General features: G+C 47.5%; 2 protein-coding genes across 4 annotated transcripts in view; one reads left to right on the top strand and one right to left on the bottom strand.

Moving 5' to 3' along the window:
• The window catches only part of LOC138802333 (major histocompatibility complex class I-related gene protein-like), a 77,576-nt gene extending 74,059 nt beyond the window's left edge, over positions 1–3,517 (top strand). For 2 of the 3 annotated variants that reach the window (XM_069985523.1, XM_069985521.1), the window contains one exon: positions 160–1,055. The gene's annotated coding sequence lies outside the window, so the exon portion shown is untranslated. Of the gene's footprint in view, positions 1–159; positions 1,056–3,418 lie in introns of those variants that run through there. The other variant, XM_069985522.1, reaches the window with a different exon arrangement.
• Positions 1–16,979, bottom strand: part of LOC138802336 (class I histocompatibility antigen, F10 alpha chain-like) — a 124,082-nt gene that overhangs the window by 26,893 nt on the left and 80,210 nt on the right. The gene's annotated exons all lie outside the window — the stretch shown is intronic.

The following is a 16,979-nucleotide window of genomic DNA, read 5'->3' on the forward strand; positions in this document are numbered from 1 at the left end:
GATAGGGTGACAGGAGTGGAAATAATCGTGGAGAGGATGTGTTGTATCTGAGACCAAAATAGTTTCAACATGGGGCATTCCCATAGGATGTGCTGCAAGGAGCCTGCCTGTCCACACCCCCTCCAACACAAGGGGCTTGTGGAAGGGTACCACCCTTAGTCTTAAACCATTCTCAGAAACAGCTGATGGATATGGGATTTCCAATAAAGATTTCTATAAGTACCTTCAACTGAGGCACTGCCTTCACACGATCAAATTAAATAATTCATTATCTGATCTTAAAACAACAAAATATGAAGAACTCCTATACAACTTAAAAGAAAGTCAAAAGGGCCTCGCCCTAACATACAGAATTTTATCATCTCAAAGAAAATCATTTACATTTACAAAGAAATGGGAAGAGGACCTAGGTCATATATTTACACAGGATGAATGGGACACGGTATATAGTATTCCATCTAGAGTATCACACTGTATTGGACACCTAGAAGCATCCCGCAAATTATTATACCGATGGTATAGGACACCATATAAGTTAGCAAAAATTTCTCCAAATATGTCCCCGGTATGTTGGAGGTGCCATGAGAGTAATGGCACTGTGCTTCATATATGGTGGGAATGCCATTTAATTAAGATGTTCTGGTCCCAAATAGAGGACCTCATACGAAGTATACTTGGTTACCAACCAAATTGGGGTCCAGGTCTGGCATTGATTTCAATGAAAACTGAGAACATTCCACCCCAAGACAGGGTAATATTGCTGCATGTATTAATGTCAGCACGAAGCAGCATAGCTAGAAGATGGAAATCTAGTGAAGTCCCATCTACACTAGAGGTTATAGCTAAGGTACAACACAATTATAAGATGGAAACTGCAATAGCTGTAGGAATGGATGGGATTATAAGACCCCATAAACATTGGCAAAAATGGTGCATGTACTATTTGCAGCTTTACCCTAATAGAAGCTAGGATAAGAGACATAAAAATGAAGGTAAATATACTGAGAATTAGTGATATATAAAATAATAGGCTAATATAGAGAATCAGATGTCGGGGAGGGGGGGGGGAGGGACTTAGTGTATTGCTTATAATTGTTTATGTGTTTGCTTCGTATCATGAGTATAAGGTATATGCCTTATTAATGTAAATTTCTGTAACGTTTGAAAATTAATAAAAAGTTTAAATAAAAAAAAAAAGGATTAGAAAAACAAGGGAAGAGAGGGAGGAAAGAGAGGGAAGGGGGGAGAGGAATGCCCGTGGATCTCCGCATGCTCCTGAAGGTGGCCAAAAAAAAAAAAAGTAGGTGCGGTTCCAGTATAATCCTGTGAGATTGCATTAAATTGGCGTGTCGTCTGCTAGCTGTCTGGTAAGGTACCATGTGGTGTCCCGGAAAGTATGTCTTATTTTGTCTTGGATTCTGAGAGGCAACGTAGGAATGAAAGTTTCCCAAACTGTGAAGAATTTTTCCACTCTACGTTCTTTAAGGATTGATGCCTCCATCCAATCCATTTTAAACAGAAATAACAGTTTATCTAAGAATAACCTACGAGAGGGAGGGTGTGGGGACTTCCAAACTTGTAAGATGCCTTTGCGTGCCGCTGCAGCCGAAAGATGTAGGCGTTTTCTTGCTCCCCAGTCACATTTATATTTAACAGGATCCGTCCAGCCAAAAACCCCCACAGGGCCTCATTGGGTACAAAGGATACAAGTTGGGACCCTGCGAATCTCTCCACTGTTTTCCAGATAGGATATGGAAATTTGATGTCTGGTGGAGGTAGTAAGATTTAAAGCCTTATGGAAGGTAGCATCCCATTCCACAGGCGGTAAGGTGCGAATGAATTTAGTGATATAACTTCGGGCTTGTAAATAAGCAAAAAAAAGGGAAGTGAAGTGTAGGATAAGCTTCTTTCAGAGATTGTAAGGTGAGCGGTTGCTTAGTGGTCATGTCATGTCTGAGGCCCCCCGCGTGCCAGACACTGAATATGCGATCTGGGTGGCCCTGCTGGAGATCCGGGTTCCCTATTAGAGTAGTGAAAAGAGAGGAGTAGGGGTCGAGGTTCATTATTTTACGGATTTTGGTCCATGCCTTCCATGTGGAGGTGAGAAGAGGGTTTTCTTTTACCCAGGGAGGTAGTGCAGGATAAGAGGTGTGTAAGAGGTTAGGGAGAGACAAGGTGGATGCCATGTGACATTCTAAGTGTCTGTTTGAACTTCAGTATGTTGGGTCCAGTCTCTTATGATACGGAACTGTGTGGCCAAGTTTAAGGAGCAAATGTCTGGGAAGTTAAGACCTCCATGCTGTTTTGTTTGCTGTAAGATTTTGGATTTTTTTATTTCCCCAGATAAAGGATCTATAAAGGTAGTTAATTTTTTGTTTGTCTTTTAGACGTAGGTTAATGGGGAGTGTCTGCAGTAGATACAAAAGTTTTGGCACCTCAACCATCTTCAGAAGGCTTGCTCTGCCCATGAAGGTCAGGGGGAAACGTTTCCAAAGTGCAAGGGCACGTTCTAATGACTTGATATAGTGGTCAATATTCAGGGAATATAGTTGTGTTGTGACTTGGTGACTGCGACCCCAAGATATTTAATTTGGGATGGTTCCAATGAAGTGGGATCGACGATGACCACAGAGGAGTCTTCCCTATTCCTAAAGCTGCTTGTGTTCCCTGCCTCTGCTAACCACCCCCTACCTGACATCTCCATCTCTGTCTGTGGTGCCACCATAACCCCTACACAACAAGCCCGCTGCCTTGGGGTTATGTGTGACTCAGATCTCTCCTTCACATTCAATCTCTTTCACGTTCCTGTAACCTGCATCTAAAAAACATCTCTAAAATCCGTTGCTTCTTTACTGTCGATTCAGCTCATTGTCACTCTGATTCATTCTAATGGAGCCGCGTCATACAGGGGAGGGAATTCCCTCCCACTGGGGGCGGGCCAGCCTACCTCCAGCGCTTGAGCACTGGCCGGTTCCGGTGCATAGAACGGCGCCATGCACGGGAACCGGGCGGACCGCGGCGCCGGCTCCCCTGTGACGGCGCCGTTCGATCAGTGGGTTTAGGTTAAAGAGGATGTACCTGGTGGAACATTCTCTTTAAACACTTAGAGGTGTGCATGCAGGCATTGGCTGGTGACAGGTTCACCCACCCTTACCTGCACTGCCTTATTTATAGAGATGGCCGGACCATAAGAACAATGAAGCACTTTGCCCCTCTGCCATTCTGTCCTAATAGTCTGTAAGCTGATGCATGCGAGCAGGGACCTCACTCATGTATGGATAATTGTATGTATATCTCTGTAATGTCTCTTTTTTGTCTATGTATGTACCCCCAGAATTGTAAAGTGTTGCGGAATTTGTTGGCGCTATATAAATAAAAATTATAATTATTATTGTTATTATTACATTTCACTCCATAGAATTACAATGGAGATCATCTCCAGCAGCAAGAAAGGAAAAGGCAGTGAGCCGGGGAGGGACGTCCTGGGAGGGATATACTGGTCTGTAAATCAGCTGCTGTGTACATGTAAATGATTTGTTTAACTGTATTTGTATAAAAGTTTCAGAATAAAACTTTCCGCTACTTTTATTATATACTTTGAAGTCAATTATTCCTGCCTAGTCCCATCACCTGGGAGGACCTAGGGGAGGACCCCAAACACCAGTCCATGGCCCAGGCTGTGGAGACTGTGGTGCCGGTCCCCTAAATCTCTACCCCACCCCCAGAATGTAAAGTCAGGGCGGTGAGAATGATATATGACATCACTGACCTGATACACCTAATTACACTGGTATATGACATCACTGACCTGATACACCTAATTACACTGATATATGACATCACTGACCTGATACACACAATCACAGTGATATATGACATCACTGACCTGATACATCCAATCACAGTGATATATGACATCACTGACCTGATACATCCAATCACAGTGCAAAATAAAACTAAGGTATCGCAGTTGCCAGTATTGGGGAATTACCCAAAAATAAACCTTTGACTCTGTCTGGGTGTGGCAGCAAATATTGTGACACCATTATATTGTAATGTTCAGTCAATTGCTCTATTTTTTTTTTTTTTTGTCTTTTAGTATACATGTGGCAACGCCATAAGGCTGGTGTCAGGAGCTGCTGCCTGCTAGCTCCTTGGCCAGGACCACATTGCTCCCCGACTGTGGTGCTCAGCTTAACTGTATAGTTATCATACTGACTGTCAGACAGCCATAGAAGGGTTACAGGGGTGGGACTCCAGTTCCCAGTGGCGTAGCTACCATAGAGGCAGGGTAGGCAGTTGCTATGGGGCCCGTGCAGGAGGGGGGCCCGGGGCATAAGGTAAGAACATGTGTCCTTCTGCTTAACCACTTATGTACTGCAGTGTGTTAGTGTCCCAATGTTTACTTACATGCTGCAACACAAAAAAGGGTGCACAAGCAGAAGACAGAGATCTCTGCTTCACTGCTCTGATAACCCCTGACCTCTGTTCTCCAGCTGGTAATTAAGTAGGAAAGGAAATGATCAAGAGTTATCAGTGCACCAGCAGTAAAGCAGATTATATATATATATATATATATATATATATATATATATATATATATATATATATATATATATATAGAGCCTATGCTAGCGTTTATCCTGACTGACTTAACTAAATAACCAGCACAGAGATCGCTCCGTGACAGCTATTAGTGGAGACGCTTGGCAGCCACCCGTAACAGCACAATTATATACATGTATGTGACTGTGCAGGTCCTTTTGGTTCCTCAGTGTTTAAGGAATTTTCAGTCTGTCTCCGGTACTGTGGCTTTCAGGTCCTCAGGGCAGTGCCATGTGAAGGTGTCAGAGCGTTTCATTAAAAGGGGTATTCCCCCCGAGACCCAAAAAAATAAAATGCTCCCAAACCTGGCTGCTCTTACTCACCAAGTCCCCCTGAGAATTTTGAGCCGTCTCCCGTCTTTCTAGCTTCTTCCGTTCTATAGTTACAAGTTTTTTAAAAAGCCGAACTATATCCAACATGGCGCCGGTCAAAAAACTACATCTCCCATCATGCAATGCTTATGCCTGATTGGTCCATGATATAGCCGAGCTGATATCCACAAGATATAGCGGAGTTGAGTGAGTTGCATAGCGCAGTTGAATCAGTGACATAGCAGAGTTGAATGAGTGAAATAGCAGAGTTGTAATAGCGAAGAGTTGTTATAGTGACATAGTAGTGGCATATATCTTCATATAATAACCTTTTACTGTACTGACAAGAAGAACGGCAGATGTCTGTCCCATGTTCTGTCATTATACATCTTATGCAGAAAGTGTTGTGTGGACCACGGGCAGCCACCGTGAGCTGAGTGAAGGGGGGGGGCGCAGGTGAGCCGTGAGTCATGCAGTTGCTGCGGGAAGGGGTGCTGGCATCGGATGGGATGTGGGGGGCTTGTGCGGGCACCGGTGAAATGCTGGGGGTGCAGGCACTGGGTGAGGTTCCGGGGAGAGTGTGGGCACCGGGTGAGATGTGCGGCGGGAGGGGGTGCGGGCACCGGGTGAGATGCGAAGATGCACGGGGTGCGGGCACCGGGTGAGATGCGGGGGGGGATTGGTTCGGCCGGCCACCAGGTTAGTTTGGTGAGCTGAGTGAAGGGGCTGGCAAAGGTGAGCCGCAAGTCGCGCGGGGGGTGCCGCGGTTGAGTTACCATGGGCGGTGGGTGAGATGCGGGGGGGCGGGGCTACTGCGGACCGCGGCCGGCTGCCCAGTGAGAGTTGGCGGGTGAGTGAAGGGGGGGCACCCACAGATGAGCCGTGAGTTGCGCGGGGGGGGGGGGGGTGTTGGTGCAGAACTACAACTCTCAGCATGCAAGGAGAGAAGGCTGAGCATGCTAGTTCTGCAAGGGGTTGCTGCACTCACTACAACCGGGTGAGGAGCAGGAGGGCTGAGCTCCGGGCGGGGGGGGGGGGGGGGGGGTAATTGGTGATGGAGGGTGCCCACGGCTTGTTCTGAGGGGAGGGGAGGGGGGGGGCGCTCCGGGTGAGCTACAGGTGGATACAGGGTGAGCTCCGGGCAAGGGGGTGCACACAGTGGGGGGCTGCTGTCAGAGAGGGATACAGTGAACAGCAGCAGCTGTCACTGTCTCTGTGTCCTCCCTTCTTCAGTGTGCTGGGTTAGGAACGCTAACCCGGCTCATTAAAGAGACTGAGGACACATGAGGCCGACTCCGAGGGTGGGGGCCAGGAGCAGGGAGCGTGTCGGGTTGGACTGAGAGCTGATGATTCTTTGCATTTGGTGGGGTTGAGTGCACCTAGATAACAGCAAAACTGTGCAGAATCCATAATAACTTTATATTGGAAAGATGGAAAGCTACAGGTGGGCAGCGTATTAATGCAAAAATAATTTTGGGGGGAATATCCCTTTAAGTTTATTTTTTCTTACTGTATTGAGACCTTTTTTTAATAAATAAATGCCAATGGCAAAATTTTTTTGCCGTGCACGTTTCTGTGTCTGTGAGTGAGTGTCTGAGTGTCTGTGAGAGTGTGTGTGTGTGAGAGTGAGTGTCTTTGAGAGTGTCGGTGAGAGTGTTGGTGAGAGCGAGTGTCTTTGAGAGTGTCGGTGAGAGCGAGTGTCTGTGAGAGCGAGTGTCTGTGAGAGCGAGTGTCTGTGAGAGTGAGTGTCTGTGAGAGTGTCGGTGAGAGCGAGTGTCTGTGAGTGTCTTTGAGAGTGTCGGTGAGAGCGAGTGTCTGTGAGTGTCGGTGAGAGCGAGTGTCTGTGAGAGTGTCGGTGAGAGCGAGTGTCTGTGAGAGTGTCGGTGAGAGCGAGTGTCTGTGAGAGTGTCTGTGAGAGTGTCGGTGAGAGCGAGTGTCTGTGAGTGTCTGTGAGAGTGTCTGTGCTGTCCAGAAATAGTAGATGGCTCAGGGCAGAAATTATGTGGATGAGATAATAACCAACTCAGTGTTAGAGATCGGCCGCTAATGAAAATACGGCCGACGCCGCTCTCCAAATCTGAGAAATTAATTTGTAAATCATAGCTGAACTCTATGGCACTTCTGAGATGGTGTAGAGTTCACAGTCACCACTAATAATGTGACAAGTTTATTTAAAGGAAACCTGTCCCCCCACCCATAATACTAATACATTACTTTGGTTGTTGTTGTTTTTCTCCTCCTAAATGCGTGGTGCTTTATATATTCTAGGATGTTTTTTCGATCATCTTCTCTTTAGGCCTTTAAAAGCACCAGAAACGATGAACTGTAGGTTTTAAATGTTACATATTGGAAAAAAATGTTTTTTTTTTTAAATGTTGTACTTTTGCTTTCATTTTCTGACACAATCTGCCTGGTAACTGCTGACCGGCTGCCATGTATTTTTCTATTGTTGGAAACGTAAAATAACATCCTGCCCAGGGGCAGCTTCTTCGAGCAGTGTGACCTTCACAGCTGTAGCTCCTCCATTGCACCGTATATGACAGGTAGAAGATGTACGCTCTCATCCTGATCCTGCTCAGCCTGTATGGAGTCCGGTCTGGTGAGTATATAGTATATATTATCTGCTTGTTGTTGCAGATTGCAGCTTTCTAGAGGAGACGCATCAGCACACAGACATTGGGAGGAAATTCACTTGTTTGTTTTACAGCGGCCATTCCATGCAGGCCCGGATTGGTAATCTGGCAAAGCGGGCAAATGCCGGCTGGGCTGCCAGTATTACCAATCCGGGGGCCGCCGGTCCTGGCCCCCATGTGCACCGGCCCTCAGCAGTAGCTGCAAGAATAGCACAGCCGGCCGCTGCGCTATTCATTCAGCCTGTGCAGAGGGCCGGCGCCCTGGCCCTTTAACTGTGAGCGTTCAAGATGAACGCTCACAGCTTGTAGCGGCTGCGCTCCTTTGGCCCCCGGCACTGCCAGTAAGGAGCGGGCTGGGCCGGAGAGCAGGGGGGGCTGGTCTTCAGCCCCCTCCGGCAGCTGGAAGGTGTCAGGGACAGCCCGGGGCCGCAGACGTGCCGCGCGCAGGCACGTCTGCAGGCACCTCTGCCAGGTCCCCAGCGGCTGACGTCACTTCCCTGATGCGCCGCTGAGGACCTGGGAGCAGAAAGAGGAGAGGAGCTGCCGCCGCTCTGCACCGGGGAGAAGAGCTGTGGACCGAACATCCGGGAAGAAGAAGCTGCTGGGGAGCGAGGTGAAAGGTGAGAATGTGTGTTTTTTTTACCTCTTTCACTAGTGGCCATGGGGGGGGGGGGTATTCTATATGGGGGGATGCAAGGAGGGGGTATTCTATAGGGGGGATGCAAGGAGGGGGTATTCTATATGGGGGATGCAAGGAGGGGGTATTCTATAGGGGGGATGCAAGGAATGGGTATTCTATAGGGGGGGTGCAGGTGGGGTATTCTATATGGGGGATGCAAGGAGGGGGTATTCTATATGGGGGATGCAAGGAGGGGGTATTCTATAGGGGGGATGCAAGGAGGGGTATTCTATAGGGGGGATGCAAGGAGGGGGTATTCTATAGGGGGGATGCAAGGAGGGGGTATTCTATAGGGGAGATGCAAGGAGGGGGTATTCTATAGGGGAGATGCAAGGAGGGGGTATTCTATAGGGGGGATGCAAGGAGGGGGTATTCTATATGAGGGGATGCAGGTGGGGTATTCTATATGGGGGATGCAAGGAGGGGGTATTCTATAGGGGAGATGCAAGGAGGGGGTATTCTATAGGGGGGATGCAAGGAGGGGTATTCTATAGGGGGGATGCAGGTGGGGTATTGTATATGGGGGATGCACGGGGGGCTATTCTATATGGGGGGATGCAAGGAGGGGCTATTCTATATGGGGGATGCAAGGAGGGGCTATTCTATATGGGGGGATGCAAGGAGGGGCTATTCTATATGGGGGATGCAAGGAGGGGCTATTCTATATGGGGGATGCAAGGAGGGGCTATTCTATATGGGGGGATGCACGGGGGGCTATTCTATATGGGGGATGCAAGGAGGGGCTATTCTATATGGGGGATGTACAGCAGGGGGGCTATTCTATATGGAAGGATGTGCAGTGGAGGGGGGGGCTATTCTATTTGGGGGGGATGTATAGATGAGGATGTTGCTGGAGCATGAAGCCTAAAATGTCTGTCTGGCAGATCCCGTGGAGAGGAGTCATGGCCAGAGAAGCCTTCATGATGGCCGGAGCCGGATGGAGAAGAAAAGGAAAAGTGGACGTCTCTTCATGCAGAGAAGACGCCTACTGTGAGTGACTGAATGTAATTGTAATCATCACTTTTAAGGTCTGCAGGACCTTTATACAGCTGGGATCTACTTCTGTATCAGGGGTGTCACACTCAGGCCCTCCAGGTGTTACAAAACTACAATTCCCGTCATGCTTTAGCTGACCAGGCATGATGGGATTTGTAGTTCTGTAACAGCTGGAGTGTGACACCTGTGTTCTATGGTCACTGTTCTGGGTGAATATTGGTCTTTATATAGTGGCTGTTATTTGGTGCCAGTATAGTGGTATTATCCAGTCACCGTATGCTGAGAGTAGTGGGCATGGTGTGATGGTATAGTGGTATTATCCAGTCACTGTATGCTGAGGGTAGTGGGCATGGTGTGATGGTATAGTGGTATTATCCAGTCACCGTATGCTGAGAGTAGTGGGCATGGTGTGATGGTATAGTGGTATTATCCAGTCACTGTATGCTGAGGGTAGTGGGCATGGTGTGATGGTATAGTGGTATTATCCAGTCACCGTATGCTGAGAGTAGTGGGCATGGTGTGATTTTATAGTGGTATTATCCAGTCACCGTATGCTGAGAGTAGTGGGCATGGTGTGATGGTATAGTGGTATTATCCAGTCACTGTATGCTGAGGGTAGTGGGCATGGTGTGATGGTATAGTGGTATTATCCAGTCACTGTATGCTGAGGGTAGTGGGCATGGTGTGATGGTATAGTGGTATTATCCAGTCACTGTATGCTGAGGGTAGTGGGCATGGTGTGATGGTATAGTGGTATTATCCAGTCACTGTATGGTGGGAGTAGTGGGCATGGTGTGATGGTATAGTGGTATTATCCAGTCACTGTATGGTGGGAGTAGTGGGCATGGTGTGATGGTATTACTCGTATTATTGGTAATATTAGTGTTGTATATAGTGGATTGTATTCAGTCACAGTGTAACAGTATTATTTATTATGTGGTGGTAATGGCCGTGCTCATGGTGTGGTGATATTATTTGTTACTTTATATACTGGTAGTATTGGCAATATTGGTGGGTTTGCTTAGTAACAGTATAGCAGTAACGTGCACAGTATGGGGATAATATTTGCTTACTGGTGTTATTAACTATGACAATATTATCATGCACAGAAAATTATAGATAGATAGATAGACAGACAGACAGGAGATAAATAGAGAGATAAATAGATAGATAGATAGATAGATAGATAGATAGATAGATGATAGATGATAGATAGATAGATAGATAGATAGATAGATAGATAGATAGATAGATAGATAGATAGATAGGAGATAGATAGATAGATAGATAGATAGATAGATAGATAGATAGATAGATAGACAGATAGGAGATAAATAGATAGATAGATAGATAGGATAGATAGGAGATAGATATCCAGTAGGAAATATCTATCTAGCAGCTTATTATGTAGCTTTGATTACACATGAGATCACAACCAGCAGACACATTTTAATAATTAAAACCTTACTGCTTATACCGCCATTATATGGAGTGCAGACATAGTCAGGATAAAAGGGATTTAAAAAATATAGTAACTTTTGTCCAAAAACAGCACCATCCCTGTCTTCAGGTTATGTAAAGGTATTACAACTTCACTCCATTCACTTCAATGGAATTGAGCTGCAATACCTCACACAAACTGAAGAAGAGTGTGGCGCTGTTTCTGGAAGAAAGTGGCTATGTTTTTCTCCTTTAAAGGGAATCTGTGAGGTCCATACCTGGTCTAGGGCTGTAGATCTCAGCAGACAGGAGTGACAGGACCTTTAGTCCAGTGTAAACTTTTATAATTGTCCTTTTCATTACCAACTAAAGTTTCACAACAGCAGCAGCAGCACTAACCTATACGTCCATCAGTCAGAGCAGGAAGGGGCGGGGGCAGAGGGTGCTGCTGTGACTCAGCTCCGCCTCTCTGACACTTCAGCTGGTAATTAAAAGAATGATTATAATAGTTTACAATGGACTAAAGGTTCGGTCCCTGATCTGTACGCTGGGATCTACAGCTGTGCACCTGGTATAGACCTCACAGGTTCCCTTTAAGGGAACCTTCATACCTAATCCATTTCGGTTTTGATGCTTCTGATTTAATCAGTTAAAATAAATGCATATATATGCCACATCAAATCCGCAGCAGATCATGTTATAGCATTATTTTTAGGTGCTGGTGGTGGGTTCACATGTTTAAGGGAGTAGTGGGGGACACGGCTAAATGAAGCAGAATTTGCTACAGCACGTATTTTACACGGATATCCATGATAAGGTGTGTGGGCTGCTGGGGTCTGATTGCCAGGGCTGATTTTAAGTCCCAGTCCGGCCCTGTCGTGCATCCCTAATCAGCACGTGACGTGTCCTACACCGATCAGCACATGACGTGTCATACACCGATCAGCACATGACGTGTCATACACCGATCAGCACGTGACGTGTCATACACCGATCAGCACGTGACGTGTAATACACCGATCAGCACGTGACGTGTAATACACCGATCAGCACGTGACGTGTCATACACCGATCAGCACATGACGTGTCCTACACCGATCAGCACATGACGTGTCCTACACCGATCAGCACGTGACGTGTAATACACCGATCAGCACGTGACGTGTCCTACACCGATCAGCACGTGACGTGTAATACACCGATCAGCACATGACGTGTCCTACACCGATCAGCACATGACGTGTCCTACACCGATCAGCACATGACGTGTCCTACACCGATCAGCACGTGACGTGTCCTACACCGATCAGCACGTGACGTGTCCTACACCGATCAGCACGTGACGTGTCCTACACCGATCAGCACGTGACGTGTCCTACACCGATCAGCACATGACCTGTCCTACACCGATCAGCACATGACGTGTAATACACCGATCAGCCTATGACGTGTCATACACCGATCAGGTGACCCAGTAGTCCTGCAGAGATAGGAGAGAGAGCACTTTTCAACAAAGTAAAGACAGTGTGAGAAAACCAGTGAAGTGAGAACATTGTGACCTGGAGGGATATAGCATGGCCTAGGCTGTTCTACACCCCCAAGTATACAGTTCATCCCCCGGGTATACTGTGACCTGGGCAGGTATGACATTAGATTGGTATATTCTGGCCTGGAGGAGTATAGTTTAATCAAACTATAACCGTGTATAATCTGGGTGAAGGTTACTTTTGCCTCCTACACCGATGTGAGCAGCAGATGGCCCCCAACAACCAAGACACTGGGGAACCAGCCAGGTATACGCGGTCAGAAAGCCGGGTCATCAGCGGGAGAGTCAGCACCATACCCGGGATGAGACAAGTATCGTAGTCATAGGCAGCTTCAAAGGTAGGTCAGACAGTCAGGTGACCCTAGATTGGCAGACAGCGGTAGCAGATAGTGACAAGCTGCTTCTATATAAAACTACAAGAACGGACAAGGCACTACCCCATAAAATAGTGTGATCAATAGGACAGCACACTGAAAAGATTTTATTCTAGGGTGCTCAAACCGAATTGGCATGGAAAACACGAATCAAACCCACAAACAAAAGTATGCCAAATATATCGGTGGCACATCCAATAATAAAATATATTCATACTTTACATATTTATTATTGGATGTGCCACCGATATATTTGGCATACTTTTGTTTGTGGGTTTGACAAGCTGCTTCTATAAACCCAGAGCAGTTGGCCGAATGTGCACCCTAGTGGCTAGAAGTGTCATTGCAGAAGGAGGAGGCAGAAGATGCCGGAAGACATAAGTAGCCCCAGGACAAGCACGGAATACAGGAGAGGAGCCGACAGAATGGTACTACCACTAGTGAGTCTCATCCACCACCGCTACACAGAATGAATAAGCGCTACAACTGACTTCACAGACAGCCATTGGTTGGAGCATGAAGCACAGATGCCACGGGTGTAATTTTATATTACATGTTATTACTGTCAAGTCAACACAAATGATTGAAAAAATAAAAGCTGCTTACATTAAAGGGGTATTAAAAAAAAAAAAAAAACTAACTTGCCCCCTATCCACAGACACGTGATCCGCGGCTCCATAAATTCCTATGGAGCCAGAAAGAGCCGAGTACGCCGGAAGAATGCTTACACGACTCTTTCTGTGGCTCCATAGGAATGCCGAGAGCCATGGGTCTCGTGTCGTACACAGAAGCCAGGGCCCGATACAAAGATCAGCGGGGGGGACCCCTCCTGATCTCTTACTGGTCCCCTATCCCTTTAATTTTTTTTTCTTTAAGTGATGTATAGTAAAAATTAATGAACGTATTAAAAATATACAAATATACATGTGGTTGTCCCTGTGCGCATTAAAGTATTGATTCTTCAGCACCAAAACAGGGGAAAATAAAGCATTACACAGTGACTATACCAAGCAATGGACGGTCCCTGTAATGCATGAAAAGTACTGAGATACACTGTGTATCCAATCTGACCAGGAGATAAGGAGGAAACTAGACGTCCTCTATCATCTGTACAGACATCATATCACCGTCCATGTCCCTGTACACACAGCTCCTCCAGCCTCTCTATACTGTAGGTAACAGCCCCCATTACCAGGTGTTCTATGAGATAGAGGTTAGTGGTGTCCACCAAGTACTGCTGCTTCCTGCAGGTGCTGAACACTAACCGCAGGGTTACACCGAGACAGAGGAGGAGGAGCCATTCATGTTACTGTATAACTGTAGTATATAGGAGCAGGTCTACAGGGTATACAGGCTATTCTCACTGTAAATATACCATCATACCAGGGGGCATCTGTCCTTTCTGCTACCTAAGGGTATGTGCACACTACGGAATCCCGATGGAACATCCGCCGAAGCTCCGCTGCTACCATAGGCTTCATTCTATGGTTTGTCAGATTCTGCTGTCCACGCAAAGAATGAGCAGGTTCATCTTTGGGCGGACAGCGGAATCTGGCAATACTATGGTAGCAGCGGGGATGTGCACGGCCACCAGCAGCTGCGAGCTGAGGAATCCACGGCGGGTGTTCCATTGGGATTCTGTAGTGTGCACATACCCTAAGGGTCTGTTCACTTTGAGCAAATGGGGCGGAATTTCGCAGCGGATCTCTCTGCCGCAAATGGAGCGGAGGCGTGTGAGCCCTCTCATAGACAAAGAGTGTCACACTGAGGCAGACGGGATTCTCCGCCATGGAATTCCGCCCCATTTGCTCAGTGTGAACATACCCTAAAAAAGTCACACAGCCTTACATGACACATATATGCGGCAACAAACATTAAGGTATGATAGATATATCTATCATGAGTTAAGATATAAAAAAAATTACAGATATATATATATATATATATATATCACCCAGATATATGCACGCACACACTTGTCACAAGACATCTAGTTACACATGAACACTAGAACATACACAGTACAGACGCACACTCACCATCCTAAGGGGCTCTAGTAGGTTTGTCCTATACACCATCTTTAGGAGAGCAGCGAGGGGGCTGGGGGTCTCTGGGCACAGGCCGGACTATGGAGCCAGCTGTTCTCTCAGGTCAGTCTGACCAAACCCACACAGACTAATAAATAAAAGCTGATCCTCCCCCAGCCTCTCGGACATCACTGATCTCAGGAGAACAGGGCTGTAGAGAAGCTGGATAACAGTCATTACAGCCCCCCTGCCCTCCCACTCCATCTCACAGTAACCAATCCACTCACCTGCCTTCCCTGTCACTGCTGACTCCCCGGCTTCAGAGGACATGCTCGGCCTGCGCCCCCTACAGGCCAGGAGGAGCGCAGACTGAGGCAAAGCTCTCACCTCCCCTCATGTGTGGTGCGTCACTGGGCACACCCAACCTCCTACTGCCGTAACTGTACGGCCTGGGGGAGAGGCCTTGGCCCTGCAGAGCGTTCTGGAAGAGGGGAAAGAGCAATTCACACAGTGGGCGGGAAATGGGCATACCTCACAGATAAAACACAGTGAGGTGGTAAAGGGACCTTGCCAGCCCCCCCCCCCCCCCCCCCCTTGGTGGCGGATCTAGTCACCATGGCGACCACTGCAACTGTGGGAGCTACGCCACTGTCTATAGGGGATATAGGGGCAGGTCTACAGGGGATTTAGGGGCAGATCTATAGGGTATATAGGAGCAGTTATACAGAGTATATAGGGGCAGGACTACAGGGTACATAGGGGCAGGTCTACAGGGGATATAGGTACAGGTTCATAGAGGATATAGGAGCAGGTCTACAGGGTATATAGGGGCAGGACTACAGGGTACATAGGGGCAGGTCTACAGGGGATATAGGTACAGGTTCATAGAGGATATAGGAGCAGGTCTACAGGGTATATAGGTACCGGCTCATAGAGGATATAGGAGCAGGTATATAGGGGCAGGTATACAGGGTATATAGGGGCAGGACTACAGGGTACATAGGGGCAGGTCTACAGGGGATATAGGTACAGGTTCATAGAGGATATAGGAGCAGGTCTACAGGGTATATAGGGGCAGGTCTACAGGGGATATAGGAGCAGATCTATTATAGGGTGCCAAGAGCGGCTCCCCACACCTGCGAAGCGTGCGGCTGACCCCCTGACAATGGGGTCCCTGGCAACCGCCATCACCAACCCTGGCTGAACGGCATCAGGTGTTTGTAGTGTGTTACATTGACTGGTGGCTGGCACTGCCAGTTAGCTATTAGATGTGTCCTGGGGCTGGGACTCCAGGCCCCATAAGTATCTTCCCCTGTCTACCATGCCTTGCCTGTGATAGAGCCTAGTTTACTAGTGTGTCTTGACCTAACGTTCCTTTCTACATTTGTGTACCTGGTATTCGGACTTCTTCTGACCCTGCAGTATTGTGTTGCATTTGCCTTGTCTTTTGTTCCGTGTTCACACTCAGCTAGGATTAGGAACAATTGACCAGTTGTCTGCTGCCATTATGGCTTTGAGGCAAATTGGCAGGGACAGCAGGGCGTGCGCAAGCTTCAGGGCTGCACCTGTCCTTTGTCTTCCTGGTCCCATATCCTGACATTATCGCGAGCCCTTACCCACGCCAGCAATCTCAGCGGTTCGGCATGTGTGTTAAACCGCCAGTAGCTTATAGCATCAACGTATTGTGACAGGGATGGAGGGCATGGCGGGCGCCATGGCGCTGCTGTCACAGGGTGTTGATAATCTGACCCAGTCAGCGACTCAGTCGACTACAACACAGGCCCTTGTGACAACTTCCTGTTCTGACCTCCCGTCCTAAGATGTTAATGCCTGACAGATATGATGGGGACCCCAACAAATTCATGTCTTTCAGGGTGTCCTGCAATTTGTACTTTAGATTCAACCCATTCTCTGGGGACACAGCGAGGGTTGCTATGATTGTATCACTCCTCCAGGGGCCCCCCCAGAATTAGGTTCTCTCCCTACCTCCTGGAGCCCCTGAATCGAGCTCGGTCCAGAACTTTTTGTTGTCTTTATGTCAAATTTATGATGACCCCAACCGTGCAGCCCTTCCTGAGTCCCATTTGCTGTCTATTTAGCAGGGTCGCAGCACAGCAGAGGACTACTCCTCTGAATTCAGACAGTGGAGTGCGGTGACTGGGTGGCCTGATGCTCCATTGAAGACCCTTTATCGCCAGGCGTTGTCAGAAGCAAAAAAGGATGCTATGGTTAGTCACCGTACCCTCGACTCACTTAGTGACCTAATGGCTTCACTGTTTTTATTGACAGACGCTTGAGAGAGAGAAGGCAGGAGAAACAGGGGGTGACAACTGTCATACCATGCCACAGTCAGTTAGCCAGGCCTTCT

Source organism: Dendropsophus ebraccatus, chromosome 10, assembly GCF_027789765.1.
Source record: "Dendropsophus ebraccatus isolate aDenEbr1 chromosome 10, aDenEbr1.pat, whole genome shotgun sequence".
Taxonomy (NCBI): Eukaryota; Metazoa; Chordata; class Amphibia; order Anura; family Hylidae; genus Dendropsophus; species Dendropsophus ebraccatus.